This window comes from Scyliorhinus torazame, chromosome 15 (assembly GCF_047496885.1).
Source record: "Scyliorhinus torazame isolate Kashiwa2021f chromosome 15, sScyTor2.1, whole genome shotgun sequence".
NCBI classification, from domain to species: Eukaryota; Metazoa; Chordata; class Chondrichthyes; order Carcharhiniformes; family Scyliorhinidae; genus Scyliorhinus; species Scyliorhinus torazame.
In genome coordinates, this window is record NC_092721.1 from 26,031,377 (window position 1) to 26,047,934 (window position 16,558).

General features: G+C 50.4%; 1 non-coding gene across 1 annotated transcript; it reads right to left on the minus strand.

Moving 5' to 3' along the window:
• Positions 1–9,084: 9,084 nt before the first annotated feature.
• LOC140392185 (5S ribosomal RNA) lies at positions 9,085–9,203 on the minus strand. Its single transcript, XR_011935257.1, has one exon. It is a non-coding gene; the product is annotated as a 5S ribosomal RNA (ribosomal RNA).
• Between the last annotated feature and the right edge of the window lie 7,355 nt (positions 9,204–16,558).

The window sequence follows — 16,558 nt, forward strand, 5'->3', positions numbered from 1 at the left end:
CTTTTGATCCAGAGAGCTGTCACAGACTCTCGTTTAACAGACGTCTATGCATATGAGCTTCCAGTAGGGGTTCAGGCTAACGATTAGCCTGATTTTTCCTTCCCTGGACCAGGGATTCTGAGACCAATTGCGGTGCCCTTACTCCACACAGACCAGAGGCAACCCTCCCCTCTGATCAACCCAGTCACCCATTTCATTGACTGAGCCAGTTTAGTGTCAAACCATCAGCTTGGAGAAAGCCTCTTAAAACTGATGGGCCATTCACTAAAAGAGAATTATACAGAAATGTAATCAGCACTGAACTTAAAAAAACCCACAGCGGTTTGCATTTGTATAGCACCTTTCACAGCTTCTGGACATCTCAACGCTTTTTATAGCCAATGAAATACCTCTGAGCCCGTGGTCACTATTGTATTTTAGGAAATACTGCATCTAATTTTGCACAGAACAAGATCTCTCGAACAATAATGTGAGAATGATCAAGTTCTTTCCCTTTGTTGAGGGTTGCAAACAACCATTCGCCGGTCGCTTCCACTGTTAGCAAAAAGCGTATGTACAACTTGCTTTTATTGCTAATGATAATGATCACATTGCCTGTTTGGGTGAGGGGGGTTAGGGGATTAATATTGGCACGACACCAAGGATAACTCACCTGATCCTCTTCAAAGTCATTCTGTATCCATCTGAACAGCCAGATATGGGGACCTCATCCCCATCTCATTCTTAAAAACGGCACCTTCAACACTGCGGCACCCCTCACCATTGCACTGAAATGTGACAAAACTACTCTTGAAACTGTCCAAGGTTCTCCGCTGCATGCTGTGGAACTTTAACGTGAAATGCTTACGATGACCATTGATCCCCAGTGTTGGAAAGTGACCCATTTATAACATACGCCACTATCGCAGGGTAAAACCAGACAGTGGATTGATTGTATTCACTGAAAGAAACACTTTCTTAGATTTTAAGTATGCTGAGCATTTAAAAAAGCAGGTAATGAGAGAATATTTTCCATTTGGATCAGGATTTAATATTTAACTGCTGGGTCCGGATCAATAATTCTATAAGTGAATGTGAAAATCTCAGTTCATTAAAATTCTTGGAATGTATTTCTGCATGGATGTGGAATGTGTGCATTTAAAGTTAAGGCATTCAGAAAGAAAAGAGAGAAAATGAAAACACTCACAAAATGAAATGAAGTTAATAATCCACCTCTTGGCCCTTTGAATAACGTAACACATTACACAAGCTTTCCCGCATTCCTTTCAACAGAAACAAAAGAGCATCGGTGGAAATGTTATTTAACGTGAAAGCAGCCTTGCGTCATCCACACATTAAATGTGTGAAAGTGAACACGGTTCATAGAATTTACAGTGCAGAAGGAGGCCATTCGGCCCATCGAGTCTGCACCGGCTCTTGGAAAGAGCACCCTACCCAAGGTCAACACCTCCACCCTATCCCCATAACTCAGTAACCCCACCCAACACTAAGGGCAATTTTGGACACTAAGGGCAATTTATCATGGCCAATCCACCTAACCTGCACATCTTTGGACAGCGGGAGGAAACCGGACCACCCGGAGGAAACCCACGCACACACGGGGAGGATGTGCAGACTCCGCACAGACAGTGACCCAAGCCGAAATCGAACCTGGGACCCTGGAGCTTGTCATGATATTCAGGTAAACATCATAGCACAAACATACATACATACTGATGGACAGATCAACGGACCAATCAACACACACACAACACCACAGCCAATCACAGGCAAGAGCATACACAGTACAAAACAGGGAACACGACACTTCCTAGGCATCCCAGCAGGAGACAGCTCAGGGCACAGAGCTCATAGCAAGCCACTCAGACATGCACCATGAGCTGAGTGCCACTACAAGATAGTATTAGGAACAGGTCCACAGATTCTAGGGTTTTGATCGAACCTCAGTAACCAATTTACCACTGTAAATAAATGTTAGTAATAAATCTGAGTTGGACCATTCGCAACCGTGTTGGTTCGTCTATGTAGCAGAGTACCCATCACATCATAGAACCAGGTGCAACTGTGGGACCTACCTACGGATCCTCTGGAATCTGCCATCCTGTGCCATGGACACCGTTAGCACACCACAGCCGCTACAAGTCGCTGGAAACCTCGGCGTTAATTGGAAGCTGTTCAAACAGCGCTTCCAGCTCTTCCTGGAAGCCAACGAAAAGGAGAGCGCTTCGGACACCAGAAAGATCGCCATCCTCCTCACCACCGCAGGTCAACACACCATCCATGTCTACAACTCCCTGGTGTTCGCGGAAGGTGAGGACAAGACCAAGTACAAGACAGTCCTTCTCAAACCCCACCAACACTTCAACGTCAAGGTCAACGAGAGTTTCGAGAGGTATCTCTTCCAGCAGCGCCTGCAGGGTAAGGATGAGCCCTTTCCATCCTTCCTTACGCATCTCCGTAACCTGGCGCAGTCCTGCGGTTACGACACCACCTCCGATTCCATGATTCGGGACCAGATCGTTTTTGGGGTCACCTCGGGCACCCTAAGCCAGCAGCGCTTAAAAATTAAAGGCCTCACCCTAGCCTCCGCAATCGAAGCCTGTGTCCTGCATGAAAACGCGACTAGCTGCTACTCCCAATTTCAGGCGGCCGAATCGGCGCGGCAGGAGTCCTACGCGGCCGGATCGGCGAGGCAGGCGCTCTACGAGGCCGAACGGGTCCAGGCGATCGAGTTCCTCCCGGCCCGCGGCCCGGACGAGGGCGGCCATTTTGTGCGCATTTCGAGGCCTCCCGCGTTTGTGCGCGCCATAAACGACGTCGACACAGAGGGACGTGATGCGCAGGCGTGCTCGACGCAAGACCGAACTGAGCATGCGCGGTGGCGCAACGAACGCCATGACGACACAACGTGCGGCAACTGCGAAGCCGCACATTTAAAGGGGCAATGTCCCACAAGAAACCGACAATGCCTCCGCTGAGGCAAGGTGGGCCACTACGCTGCCTGCTGTCGAGCAGCTCAACCTGTCAATGTTCCCCAATTCAGACAACCTCGCAGGGACGTGCGGACCATTCAGCCTCCCTACTACGAGTCGTGCCCAGACGATATCCAGACCAGTGACACAGACGACCGGGACGCTTTCCGTGTTGCGGTCACTGATGGGAACCGGATGTCTCCAGCCAGGACCCACCAGCCGTTGCAAGTGAACACTGTAAATCCGGGTGATGAATTGTGTGCCACCCTAACGGTCAACCGATCACCGATAACATTCCGTCTGGACACTGGCGCCTCTGCCAACCTCATAGCATGGTCAGCCGTCTACGCCATGAAGGTCAGACCACCAATTCGGCCATCCCGTTGCAAGATGGTCGACTACAATGGGAACGTTATCCCGGCTATGGGATCCTGCCAGCTCCAGGTGACACACAACACACACACGGCCACACTCTCATTCAAAATAGTCGGATCATCAAAGGACACCCTGCTAGGCGCACAGGCATGCAAGATTCTCCACCTCGTGCAATGAGTCCACGCTCCATCTCCAGAAGGCACATCTGACTTCCCGGTTGCAGAATTCAGGGCACAGCTCCAATCGCTCTTCGCCTACAACCAGGAGGCATTCGAGGGCATGGGAACACTGCCCTACACCTACAGAATTTGGCTCAAATCGGACGCCACCCCCATCATTCACGCACCTCGCAGGGTCCCGGCGACACTCAAAGACCGCCTCAAGCAGCAGCTGCAGGATCTCCAGGACCAAGGGGTGCCATCCTGGGTCACGGAGCCCACGCCATGGGTCAACTCCATGGTGTATGTTAAGAAGCCCTCCGGCGAGCTCCGGATCTGCATTGATCCAAAAGACCTCAACAACACCATAATGAGGGAACACTACCCATACCCAAACGGGAAGAGATCACAAGCGAAATGGCCCGGGCTAAAATCTTCACAAAACTGGATGCCTCGAAAGGTTTTTAACGGATCCAACTGGATCAGTCCAGCCGAAAGCTGTGCACCTTCAACACCCCTTTCGGCAGGTTATGCTATAACAGAATGCCATTTGGCATCATCTCAGCATCCGAGGTCTTTCACAGGATCATGGAGCAGATGATGGAGGGCATCGAAGGGGTGCACGTCTACGTGGATGACGTCATCATCTGGTCCACCACACCACAGGAGCACATCAATCGTCTCCAGCGCGTCTTTGCGCGCATACGGGAAAACGGCCTGCGCCTCAACCGAGCCAAGTGTTCTTTCGGCCAAACCGAGCTGAAGTTCCTGGGGGACCACATTTCCCGGTCAGGGGTCCGTCCGGATGTAGACAAGGTGAACGCCATTACAGCCAGGCCGCAGCCGGCAGACAAGAAAGCAGTGCTACGCTTCCTAGGCATGGTCAACTTCCTGGGGAAGTTCATTCCCAACCTTGCCTCCCACACGACAGCTCTGCGCCAGCTCGTCAAGAAATCCACGGAGTTCCAGTGGCTGCCCACACATCAGAAGGAATGGGAGGAGCTCAAAATTAAGCTCACCACAGCCCCGGTATTGGCGTTTTTCGACACACCTCGTGACACAAAAATTTCGACTGATGCCAGCCAGTCCGGCATTGGGGCGGTACTCCTACAGCGGGGTGACACTGCGTCATGGGTCCCAGTCGTCTATGCCTCGCGGGCCATGACCCCCACAGAACAGCACTACGCGCAGATCAAAAAGGAGTGCCTGGGTTTGCTGACCGGAATAGACAAGTTCCATGACTACGTGTATGGTCTCCCCCAGTTTACCGTTGAGACTGACCATCGCCCCCTGGTCAGCATCATAAATAAGGACCTGAACGAGATCACCCCTCGACTCCTGCGCATCCTACTTAAACTCAGGAGGTATGACTTCCAACTGGTCTACACCCCGGGAAAGGACCTTATCATTGCGGATGCCCTATCCAGAGCAGTGAGCACACCGCCCAATTCGGAGGGGTTCGTCTGTCAGGTCGAAGCGCAGGTGGCCTTCACATCGGCAAATCTGCCAGCTGACGACTCCTGTATTCGCCGGGAGACTGCGGCTGACCCCCTTCTACAACGGGTGATGCGCCACATGACGGGAGGGTGGCTCAAAGGACAGTGCCCGCAGTTCTACAATGTCCGAGACGACTTGGCCGTCATTGATGGTGTCCTTCTAAAGCTGGACCGGATTGTGATTCCACACAGCATGCACAGGCTGGTCCTCGACCAACTACACGAAGGCCTTCTGGAGGTCGAGAAGTCCAGACGGAGGGCCCGAGAGGCGGTATACTGATACCAGTCATTGATGACTGACATCAATGTCAGTGATGACATTGCCAATATGGTGCTCAACTGCCCCACCTGCCAAAGGTTTCAACCGGCGCAACCTCCTGAGACGCTTCAGCCCCATGAGCTGGTGACGTCCCCCTGGGCGAAGGTGGGTGTGGACCTTTTTCGCGCGCTTGGTAGGGACTCTGTAATCATCATTGATTACTTTTCAAACTATCCAGAGGTCATACGCCTGCACGATTTGACATCGTCCGCTGTCATAAGGGCCTGCAAAGACACCTTTGCTTGCCACGGCATTCCGATTACTGTCATGTCGGACAATGGGCCCTGTTTTGCCAGCCAAGAATGGTCGTCCTTTGCTGCTTCGTATGGCTTCCCACACGTAACGTCCAGCCCTCTGCATCCCCAGTCCAATGGAAAGGCGGAGAAGGGCGTTCATATCGTCAAGCGGCTCCTCTGCAAGGCTGCTGCTGCCAGATCGGATTTCTGCCTAGCCCTGCTGGCCTATCGCTCGGCCCCACTAGCCACTGGCCTCTCACCAGCCCAGCTGTTGATGGGTCGCGCCCTCAGGACTACTGTGCCATTCATGCTGGTACCCACAACCAACCATGCTCCGGTACTACACAGAATGCAACAGCAGCGCGTTCGCCAGAAGAAGGCATATGACACACGGGCAACTGATCTTCCCGCCCTGGCCCCTGGAGACGACGTCCGCATCCACCTACCAGAAGGTGGCTGGTCAGCACCTGCCGAAGTTCTCCGACGCGTGGCTCCCCGCTCGTTCCTGGTTCGCATGCCTGATGGATCCATTCGTAGGCGCAATCGCTGGGCTCTTCGCCTACTTCCACGCTCGCTACGGGAACTTACACCGACACAGCGCCCTCCTGTTGTTCCTGATATCGACTTTGTGGAGCTTCCTGCCACCATGCCCCTTCCGTCGTCGCCCGTGGCCAGGCCCATTCCTCAGCCGGTGGATCCAGACCCACCCTTGAGGCGGTCAACCCGAATTCGTCGCCCACCTACTAGACTGGACTTATGAGCCTGTTTGTACATTGAACTCATAATACACTGTGTTAATATGTTTCTGTTCCTCCTTGTCATTACAAGAGTTTGTTTTGTTGTTCAACATTTCCCTGTTCTTTGTTTATGGTACAACCTCATTGTTATGTCACACCCGACATCGCCCCTTGTATATAGTTTAGCCCCATGTACATGCTGTAGATATTGCACACACACACATTCAGCTGCACTCAGTACACATCTCTATTTATAACCATATAGGCACATGTTCTTGTAAAAAAGGAGGGATGTCATGATATTCAGGTAAACATCATAGCACAAACAGACATACATACTGATGGACAGATCAACGGACCAATCAACACACACACAACGCCACAGCCAATCACAGGCAAGAGCATACACAGTACAAAACATGGAACACGACACTTCCTGGGCATTCCAGCAGGAGACAGCTCAGGGCACAGAGCTCATAGCAAGCCACTCAGACATCCACCATGTGCTGAGTGCCACTACAAGATAGTATTAGGAATAGGTCCACAGATTCTCGGGTTATGATCGAACCTCAGTAACCAGTTTACCACTGTAAATAAATGTTAGCAATAAAACTGAGTTGTACCATTCGCAACCGTGTTGGTTCGTCTGTGTAGCAGAGTACCCAACACATCAGAGCTGTGAAGCAATTGTGCTGTCCACAATGCTACCGTGCTGCCCCCGACCATTCCCTGCTGTTAAATTAAATTGAATGAATTTAATTGTGTCAGGTTTTCGAAACGAAGGCTGTCAAATCCAAATACAGAAGCAAACTATTGGCATTTTTCAGGGGAGAGGAAGCCGTTGTTTACACGTTGTTTTTGTGCTTTTTAATTCTGCACAATTAAGCAGGTTCGCAGCTGTCAAAATAACAGCATTCTGAACATCCATCTGGCTTCTTAAATATTATTGTCCATCTTTGTTCTCCGGAATCTCTGATGAGGAGATATTTTCACTTAATTGCTGCACGGGATCACACATGATGGTTTATGGGTTTAGGCAAATTACAGGCTGCACTTTGTTAACAAATTGAAGAGCGCAAAGGCGTTTGATAATTATCCTATAGAGCTCAATTGGCCCTTAACAGCACCTGCATGTATAGCATCAGGGAGCCTTGTTTAAACACAAAAGCTCCTGTCTGTTAATTAACCTGAATGCACTTGTTATAAATGAAACCTATTTGTTTCCACTTAATATATTTTCACCTACTTTCAAGATTCATTTGTTATGCTTGTTAAGTGGGGTGAAAGAGAAGGCTGAACTCCTTTTTATGCAGTACGTATTAAACTACAGGTATGCGCACAGCGCACAAATGAATGCACCCCATCTAGTGCTTCTCCCATTTTTATTTCTAATTCTCCAGATGAAGCAAAAAGGGAAAGAAAATAACATTTCTGTAGTGCCGTACGCATCCCCCAAAATGTTTCACATGTTGTGCTTTTCTATCAATGGCGCTGTTAGTTGACAGCCCATTTAGACATGTCATGATCCCACAATGAACAATAAGATAAATGCTTACTTTGGATGGGAACTTACCATAATTTTTCAGTGTTAGGCTCTGATTGAAACACAATGGGCAGAATTCTCTGATCCTGAGGCTAAGTGTTGACACCGTCGTAAATGCCGTCGCGTTTTACGACAGCGCCAACAGGGCCCCAGGAGCAGCTATCCTGAGCCCTGCAGGGGCCAGCACGGCACTGGAGCGACTCACGCAGCTCCAGCTGCCGTGACCAATGCCAAACGGGCACCGCGGGTCAGCGCATGTGTGCTGCGACCGGCACGAACCCGCGCATGTGCACCGGCTTCCATCTCCGCGCAGGCCCCAACATGGCGTAGGGCTACAGGGGCCAGCGCGGAGTTAAAGAGGCCCCCACCAATAGAGGCCGGCCCGCCGATTGGTATGCCCTGATTGCAGGCTAGGCCACGGTGGAGACCCCCCTCAGGGTCGGATCTCCACCCTCCACCATCCCCTCCCACTCCCTCCCCGCCCCCCACCAGGCCGCCACCCGCAGGATGGATGCTGAGGTCCCGCCGGGTAAGACCACATGTGAATGGCGCCGCCGGGACTCGGGCTTTCTTGGCGGCCGCTCGGCCCATCCTGGGCAGTGCCATCCTGTCCCATGGGGCAGTGGCAGGCATGTCCCTCTCCCCCGTGAACTATAAGTAACTTGGCGTCCCTGGGGGATCCCCTTGACTGTTTCAATTAAGTTCAATGAAGTTGCTGTGAAAAGCCCCTAGTTGCCACATTCTGGTGCCTGTTCAGGGAGACCGGTACGGGAATTGAACCCCCGCTGCTGGTCTTGTTCTGCATAACAAGCGAGCTATTTAGCCCACTGTGTTAAACCAGTTCTTTACTGGTCCTTGTGACCTGAAGACACTTTTCATAGAATTTAAAGCGCAGAAGGAGGCCATTCGGCTCATCGAGTCTGCACCGGCTCTAGGAAAGAGCACCCTACCCAAGGTCCACACCTCCACCCTATCCCCATAACCCAGTAACCCCACCCAACACTAAGGGCAATTTTGGACACTAAGGGCAATTTAGCATGGCCAATCCACCTAACCTGCACATCTTTGGACTGTGGGAGGAAACCGGAGCACCCGGAGGAAACCCACGCACACACGGGGAGAACGTGCAGACTCCGCACAGACAGTGACCCAAGCCGGAATCGAACCTGGGACCCTGGAGCTGTGAAGAAATTGTGCTAACCACAATGCTACCGTGCTGCCCCAATTAAAAAAACATTTTTTTTTAAAAGCCTACTGCACCTGGTATTCCCAGGCGGTCTCCCATCCAAGTACTAACCAGGCCTGAGTCTGGTTAGCTTCCGAGATCAGACGAGATCGGGCGTTTTCAGACTAGTATGGCCGCACGGTAGCACAGCGGTTAGCACAGTTGCTTCACAGCTCCAGGGTCCCAGGTTCGACGGCGGCGGGAATCGCGCCGCGCCGGTTAGCGGCCCCCGCCCCCTGCGATTCTCCGGCCCGGATGGGCCGAAGTCCCGCTGCTAGGATGCCTGTCCCGCCGGCGTGGATTGAACCACCTACCTTACCGGTGGGACAAGGCGGCGTGGGCGGGCTCCGGGGTCCTGGGGGGGGCGTGGTGCAATCTGGCCCCGCGGGGTGCCCCCACGGTGGCATGGCCTGCGATCGGGGCCCACCGATCTGCGGGCGGACCTGTGCCGTGGGGGCACTCTTTTCCTTCCGCCTTCGCCACGATCTCCACCATGGCGGAGGCGGAAGAGACTCCCTCCACAGCGCATGCTCGGGGATGCCGTGGGCGGCCGCTAACGCTCCCGCGCATGCGCCGCCCGGAGATGCCATTTCCGCGCCAGCTGGCGGGGCACCAAAGGACTTTTCCACCAGCTGGCGGGGCGGAAATTAGTCCGGCGCGGGCCTAGCCCCTCAAGGTTAGGTATCGGCCCCCCAAGATGCGGAGGATTCTGCACCTTTGGGGCGGCGCGATGCCCGACTGATTTGCGCCGTTTTTGGCGCCGGTCGGCGGACATCGTGCCGATACCGGAGAATTTCGCCCCAGATGTTCCAGAGGCTAATTGAGAAAACCTTGGATTTCTCCATGTCTCTGGGGGCGATTCAGTGCTTGTCATTTAGCTTTGTTGTATCATCTACTTAAAGTGAATATTACCATTTTATTTGAAGTATCATTTGGCTGTTAATTCGAGAGTAATTTGCATTGGTTCTGATTTGTGTTAAAGTAAAAATTACAAAAAAGTGGAATTTTCTTGGTAATTTTTTAATTTGGGGATGGTTCAGTAGATAAGTTATTTTGGTTTATGGCTGCCCCACTTTGATGATGCTAACAAAGTCAAATACCAAAAGAACATTTGAGCGGCACGGTAGCACAAGTGATTAGCACTGTGGCTTCACAGAGCCAGGGTCCCAGGTTCGATTCCCCGCTGGGTCATTGTCTGTGCGGAGTCTGCATGTTCTCCCCGTGTCTGCGTGCGTTTCCTCCGGGGCTCCGGTTTCTGCCCACAGTCCAAAGACGTGCAGGTTAGGTGGATTGGCCATGGTAAATTGCCCTTAGTGACCAAAAAAGGTCAGGAGGGTTATTGGGTTACGGGGATAGGATGGAAGTGAGTGTTTAAGTGGGTCGGTGCAGACTCGATGGGCCGAATGGCCTCCTTCTCCACTGCAAGTTCTATGTTCTATTCGTCATTGAAAGGAGCTCATTCTTAAATTAACACGGCATAACAAAGGAATAGTTCATAACAGCTAGCAGGGATTTTTATGAGGACTTTTATCCTCTCTCCTACTTCCTGGGTTTAATCTACAAGTATTGATGCAGAATGCCTTTCCAATCAATTGCTTTTGATCTTTGGTTCTTAAAAAAATGGTCAAAGGACATATTCTTCAAAGCAATCAATGAGAATTACCAAAGTAGATGATGACTCGAGGGTTCTTGATTGTGGTTAATGTCTAATTAAAACCATTTTTATTCAATAAGAATGAAACTAAAGGAAAATTTAAATATGTGGATAACATCTTAGCATAATAATGATATTGATCTTCAAACAACAAATGTCTGATGCAATGAAACTTGAGTGAAACAAAATTCTAGATGAAAAGTTTGATTGTTTGTTGGTCTAGGGGTATGATTCTCGCTTTGGGGCGGCCTGGTGGCACAGTGGTTAGCACTGCTGCCTCACAGCGCCAGGGACCCGGTTTCAATTTCGGCCTCAGGTCACTGTCTGTGCAGAGTTTGCACTTTCTCCCCGTGTCTGCGTGGGTTTCCTCCGGGTGCTCCGGCCTCCTCCCACAGTCCAAAGATGTGCAGGTTAGGTGGATTGACCATGATAAATTGCCCTTAGTATTGAAAGGTTAGATGGGGCCGCAGGGATTATGAAGGGGAGTGGGCTCTTTCGAAGTGCCGGTACAGACACGATGGGCCGAATGGCATCCTCCTGCACTGTAGGGATTCTATGATTCAATAATCATGCATATGCAAAATGTGGCAATAAGGCACTGGGGATAGGCAGTGGAGGAGAAGACATAGTAAAGAGTGGCTTATAGCTATTGGAGTTCACACGGAGTGTCAGCAAATGTTACTTCACTGAATGTGCAGTGCAAGGCAAGGAACAAACAGCAGAACCTTGAGGAAAATCAAAACATTCTGCAATTCCAGCCACGGGCGCAATTCAGCGGACTCAAGTTAAAGTCCGCGGAACGGCACGATTAGCGAGGTATTTCACAGCGGCTGCAGCACCGAGAAACACCCCGCTATCCAATGGCACTTTGGCATTTTCTTTTGTCCTCGGGGAGATTCTCCTCACAGGGGCCACACTTAGAGGGATTTGCTGCAGGAGAGCAAGGTGCCTCACAGATCGGAGTGCCATTTTGGTTCTCCCCCCCCCTACTTTCAGGCCCCCCCCCCCCCCCGCTGCACTTTTGACCACTTCCTCCTCACCCCAACCCCGAACTTGAGGAGGGCCCCCAGGAATCCCCACTCACCCCCCCCCCCAACTACTTCAAAAGGCGCCCCCTGGGTCCGACCCTTGGCAATGCCAGGGGCAGTGCCAGGGTGCCACGCTACCCTGTCCTTGACCACATCGGAGTCCTAAATGGCCTGGGAGAACCCCCAGGTGCTGTCCCGCCTGGTTCACGTTTGTGTCGACCAGTGCTAAACGGCACCCTGATACAGTCTCTCAGGCGCAGCCGTTAAGTCCCGGATGCTGGGTGAATCCGGCGCCAGGTATTTAAATGAACTCTGTCTCGGATCCACGCTGGGAGCAACAAGATCACTGAATCGGGCCCAAGTTTCTGATATTTTACATCACACTTAACAAAGAATCTAACCATTCCAAACTGGAACCCTGTTGATGGAAGTTTGTTTTTCATTGCAACACTAAGACCCAAAGGTCCTTACTCTTGATGGTTCCTCATAATGTTGCAATTAAGATTCATCCCATTTTCAAATGTGTTGTCCTCTGTGCTTTTTCTGTTCTTTGTGTCCTCACAGTATTGAAATCAGGATTAGCTCCATAAATTAATTCTTCCCCAGCCTCGGGGCCTCAAATTATGAAACTTTTTTCCCTCTTCAGGCCTACGTTCCTCCTACAGTCTCAAGGTTTTTAAAACCAAAATTTTGTACCGCCTAACCACTATCTTCTGCTTGGTCTCACCTCCGACGCCAGGTGTTTTAGTCGAGGCAGCGACCTGCACAATGGACCTTAGTCCTTAACCTGTGTCACTGGTAAAAGCTGTGCACAAGTAGCAATAATGTAAAAACTGGCAATGAAAAGTGTGGAAGAAACGAGTATAAGGGCCAATTCAATTCTGAGGCAGACCCACACACATCATTGACTGCTAAATCACTACTCACTGTTGTTTGAAGGAAAGTGTATTGATTTGGAAACAAGTAGAAATATCAATTTAAATTGCACACAAAGAATACGGTCAGGGCAGTTTACAGGGATTAGCTGCATGACTTGCACAGATTTAAGCAAACTGAAGACAGAGCTACAATCTAAAGGCAGCTAGAATTCTTCCCTTTAATGTACACTTGGAGGCCTTTTATGATAAAATCATTATCCACTAGAGAATTACCACTATTTATTTATTTATTTAGCGAATGCAAAGTCCCTAAGCCAAGCAGTTTCTTCTGGTCCTGATGTGTTGAGTGTGGATGGTCCTCCACTGAGTCTATAGATTGGACATTCTTTTATGTTGTGGTGCACCGTTTTCTCTCTCCCAATGGCACCTAGGGGGATGGCCAAGCAGGGGGCGTGGCCGATCTTGGACCTGTTAAGGGTGGACCACTCTTTCCTTGGAAGGCTAAAACCAATGAGTTGTTGAGTTGCGTTTGAGACCAGGTACTTGTTTGTCTTGTCCAATGATTCCCATTAAATAATGATAATAATCCTTATTATTGTCACAAGTAGGTTTACATTAACACTGCAATGAAGTTACTGTGAAAAGCCCCTAGTCTCCACACTCCGGCGCCTGTTCGGGTACACAGAGGGAGAATTCAGAATGTCCAATTCACCTAACAAGCACGTCATTCGGGTCTTGTGGGAGGAAATCGGAGCACCCGGAGGAAACCCACGCACACTGGGAGAACGTGCAGACTCCACACAGACAGTGACCCAAGCGGGAATCGAACTTGGGAATTGGCGATGTGAAGCAACAGTGCTAACCACTGTGCTACCGTGCCGCCCATTCATTTGTCCAGGTGAAATTTGCATTGAAGTCCTGCATAAGAGGGTTTTTCCAGGTCAGCCTTCTTGTTGGGCGTCGTACCTCGGGTGGGCTGAATAGATCAGCATGAAATGGCAGGTGGAGGGGCATTGCAAACTTTTCCTATCATTTTGTGGGTTATTGCAAGTTGGCGAATATGTGGAGGAGTTTTCCAGGACAGGAGCCAAGTGAGCATAAAGTTCGAGTAATGATAAGCATGGTAGCATTCAGTTGGGTGTGTGTTGTGTGTGTCTGTTGTGTCTTATGTGTTGTGTGTGTGTGTGATGATCTTGACCAAACAGGGGTGTAGTATTCTGCTACTGATTATGAGAGTGTGAGTGCTGAGGGGCGGAGGGTGGTAATGGCACAAAGGTTATTGCAGTCCAAAAGGTCTGTCAAAGTCACACAAAGAAACAGCATGTAGATCATTATAAGGGAGGTCTCTTACTTGGCTTAGGTTGCACATGGTTTGAGGAAGAATGCTGGAAAGACGGCAAAGAGACACACAAACATATGAGCATATGAAATAGGAGCACGAGTAGGTCATTTAGCCCCTCAAACCTACTGTGTTAATCAATAGGATCATAGACACAGGGTGGGATTTACCGACCAACCCGCCACACGTTTTCCGCAGGCGGAGGTGTCCCGCCAGCGGTACCTCCTAGTCCCGCCATTGTCAGGAAACCGGTGCACCCTCGGTGGGACCGGAATATCCCACCGGCGTGAAGAGCCAGTAAATTCCGCCCACAGAGTACACAGCAGACACTCAAATTTCTTGCAGAGGCAAGTATCTTCGAATGAGGCCTCTTATTGGATAACTAGTTTCACTTTTTCAACTGCACTTGTATTTTTATTATTTCAGTGGAAGGATTGATCTATAAATCTTTCACTTGTGCTTACACCCACACTAAGATTTCAGTAAGATGGATTTGTGGCTCTTTGAAGGTTTTGTGCAATAACCAGTAAACACTTGAACTATTAAAATGCCAGAACGTTTTATTAATTATGTGCTTTGAAATTTGTGTTATGAAACAATATTTGCACATTTATTAAACTAGGATTTGGTAATAGTGGTCTGTCATAGATTGCGGTGGTAATGTGAAATTGGCTCAAGTACAATTCTTCCACTAGTTTCTTTACACCAGTATGTTACATATGTTGACTGATAGAGCTGAGCATACAATTTTGTAACTTGATAAGAACAATTAATAGTCCGAGAATTTGTGAAGAAAAGAAAATAATCCCAATATCAGCTACCTATGTATCATCTGTATGAAATAAAATCCTTTCAACTTTCCTCGTATGATTGACAACATGTTCCTCCAGCAATACAACACGATACAATTTTTAAAATACAGATTTACCAAATTCTCCCCTGCCCCTGGCATATATTTTTTAAAAGTCATGAAGAGCAGGCCCACTGTTTCTGATTTGTGTTGGCATTGGGTATATTGCAGGTACGGGGTGGAACGGTGGCACAATGGTTTGCACCGCTGCCACACAACGGCAAGGTTCAATTGTGGCCTTGGGTAATCGTCTGTGTGGAGTTTGCACTTTCTCCCCGTGTCTGCATGGGTTTCCTCCGGGTGCTGCGGTTTCCTCCCACAGTCCAGAGATGTGCAGGTTAGGTGGATTGTCCACGCTAAATTTTCCCTCAGTGTCCAAAGATATCCAACTTAGGTGGGATTATGGGGATAGGGTGGGAGAGTGGTCCTAGGAGGGTTGTTCTTTCAGAGGGTCGGTGCAGACTCGATGGGCCAAATGGCCTCCTTCTGCACTGTAGGGATTCGATGAATGGTATTTTTTATCTCTTGTGGTACCCATAAGTTTTAAATAAACATGCTTTTAAACACAAATGCAGGAGCTTTCATGGAGTGTATTTTTTCCAGATCTGATCATGTGCTGTGAAACAATACAGTACTGCTTTGTTACGCTAACTGTAGTCCCGTAATGAGTGATATGGCACTCTGGATATACATGTATACCTCTGCATGATAATATAATTCCTAAATCATTTTGGAATAATATAAAAATAAAACTCCCCTCTTTCTTTAAAAGGGATGATGCCTCATAACCTTTCAATTATTAACACTTTTGCGTATAAACTGAAGGAAATTGACAATCAACTTTGTAATTTTGTGTGTAATTTTGAATACTTTAAGACTCTTTTAGAGCTAGTTTTCATGGGCGAAATTCTCCCCCAACGGCGCGATGTCCGCCGACTGGCGCCAAAGACGGCGCCAATCAGACGGGCATCGCGCCAGCCCAAAGGTGCGGAATGCTCCGCATCTTTGGCGGCCTAGCCCCAACATTGAGGGGCTAGGCCGACGCCGGAGGGATTTCCGCCCCGCCAGCTGGCGGAAATGGCGTTTGTTGCCCCGCCAGCTGGCGCGGAAATGCGGCGCATGCGCGGGAGTGTCAGCGGCCGCTGTCAGTTTCCCGGCGCATGCGCGGGAGCGTCAGCGGTCGCTGTCAGTTTCCCGCGCATGCGCAGTGGGGAGAGTCTCTTCCGCCTCCACCATGGTGGAGGCCGTAGCGGAGGCGGAAGGGAAAGAGTGCCCCCATGGCACAGGCCCGCCCGCGGATCGGTGGGCCCCGATCGCGGGCCAGGCCACCGTGGGGGCACTCCCCGGGGTCAGATCTCCCCGTGCCCCCCCCCCCAGGACCCCGGAGCCCGTCCACGCCGCCTGGTCCTGCCGGTAAATACCAGGGGCGAAATTCTCCCCCAACGGCGCGATGTCCGCCGACTGGCGCCAAACACGGCGCCAATCAGACGGGCATCGCGCCGGCCCAAAGGTGCGGAATGATCTTTGGCGGCCTAGCCCCAACACTGAGGGGCTAGGCCGACGCCGGAGGGATTTCTGCCCCGCCAGCTGGCGGAAATGGCGTTTGTTGCCCCGCCAGCTGGCGCGTAAATGCGGCACATGCGCGGGAGCATCAGCGGCCGCTGACATTTTCCCGGCGCATGCGTGTGAGCGTCAGCGGCCGCTGTCAGTTTCCCGCGCATGCGTAGTGGGGAGAGTCTCTTCCGCCT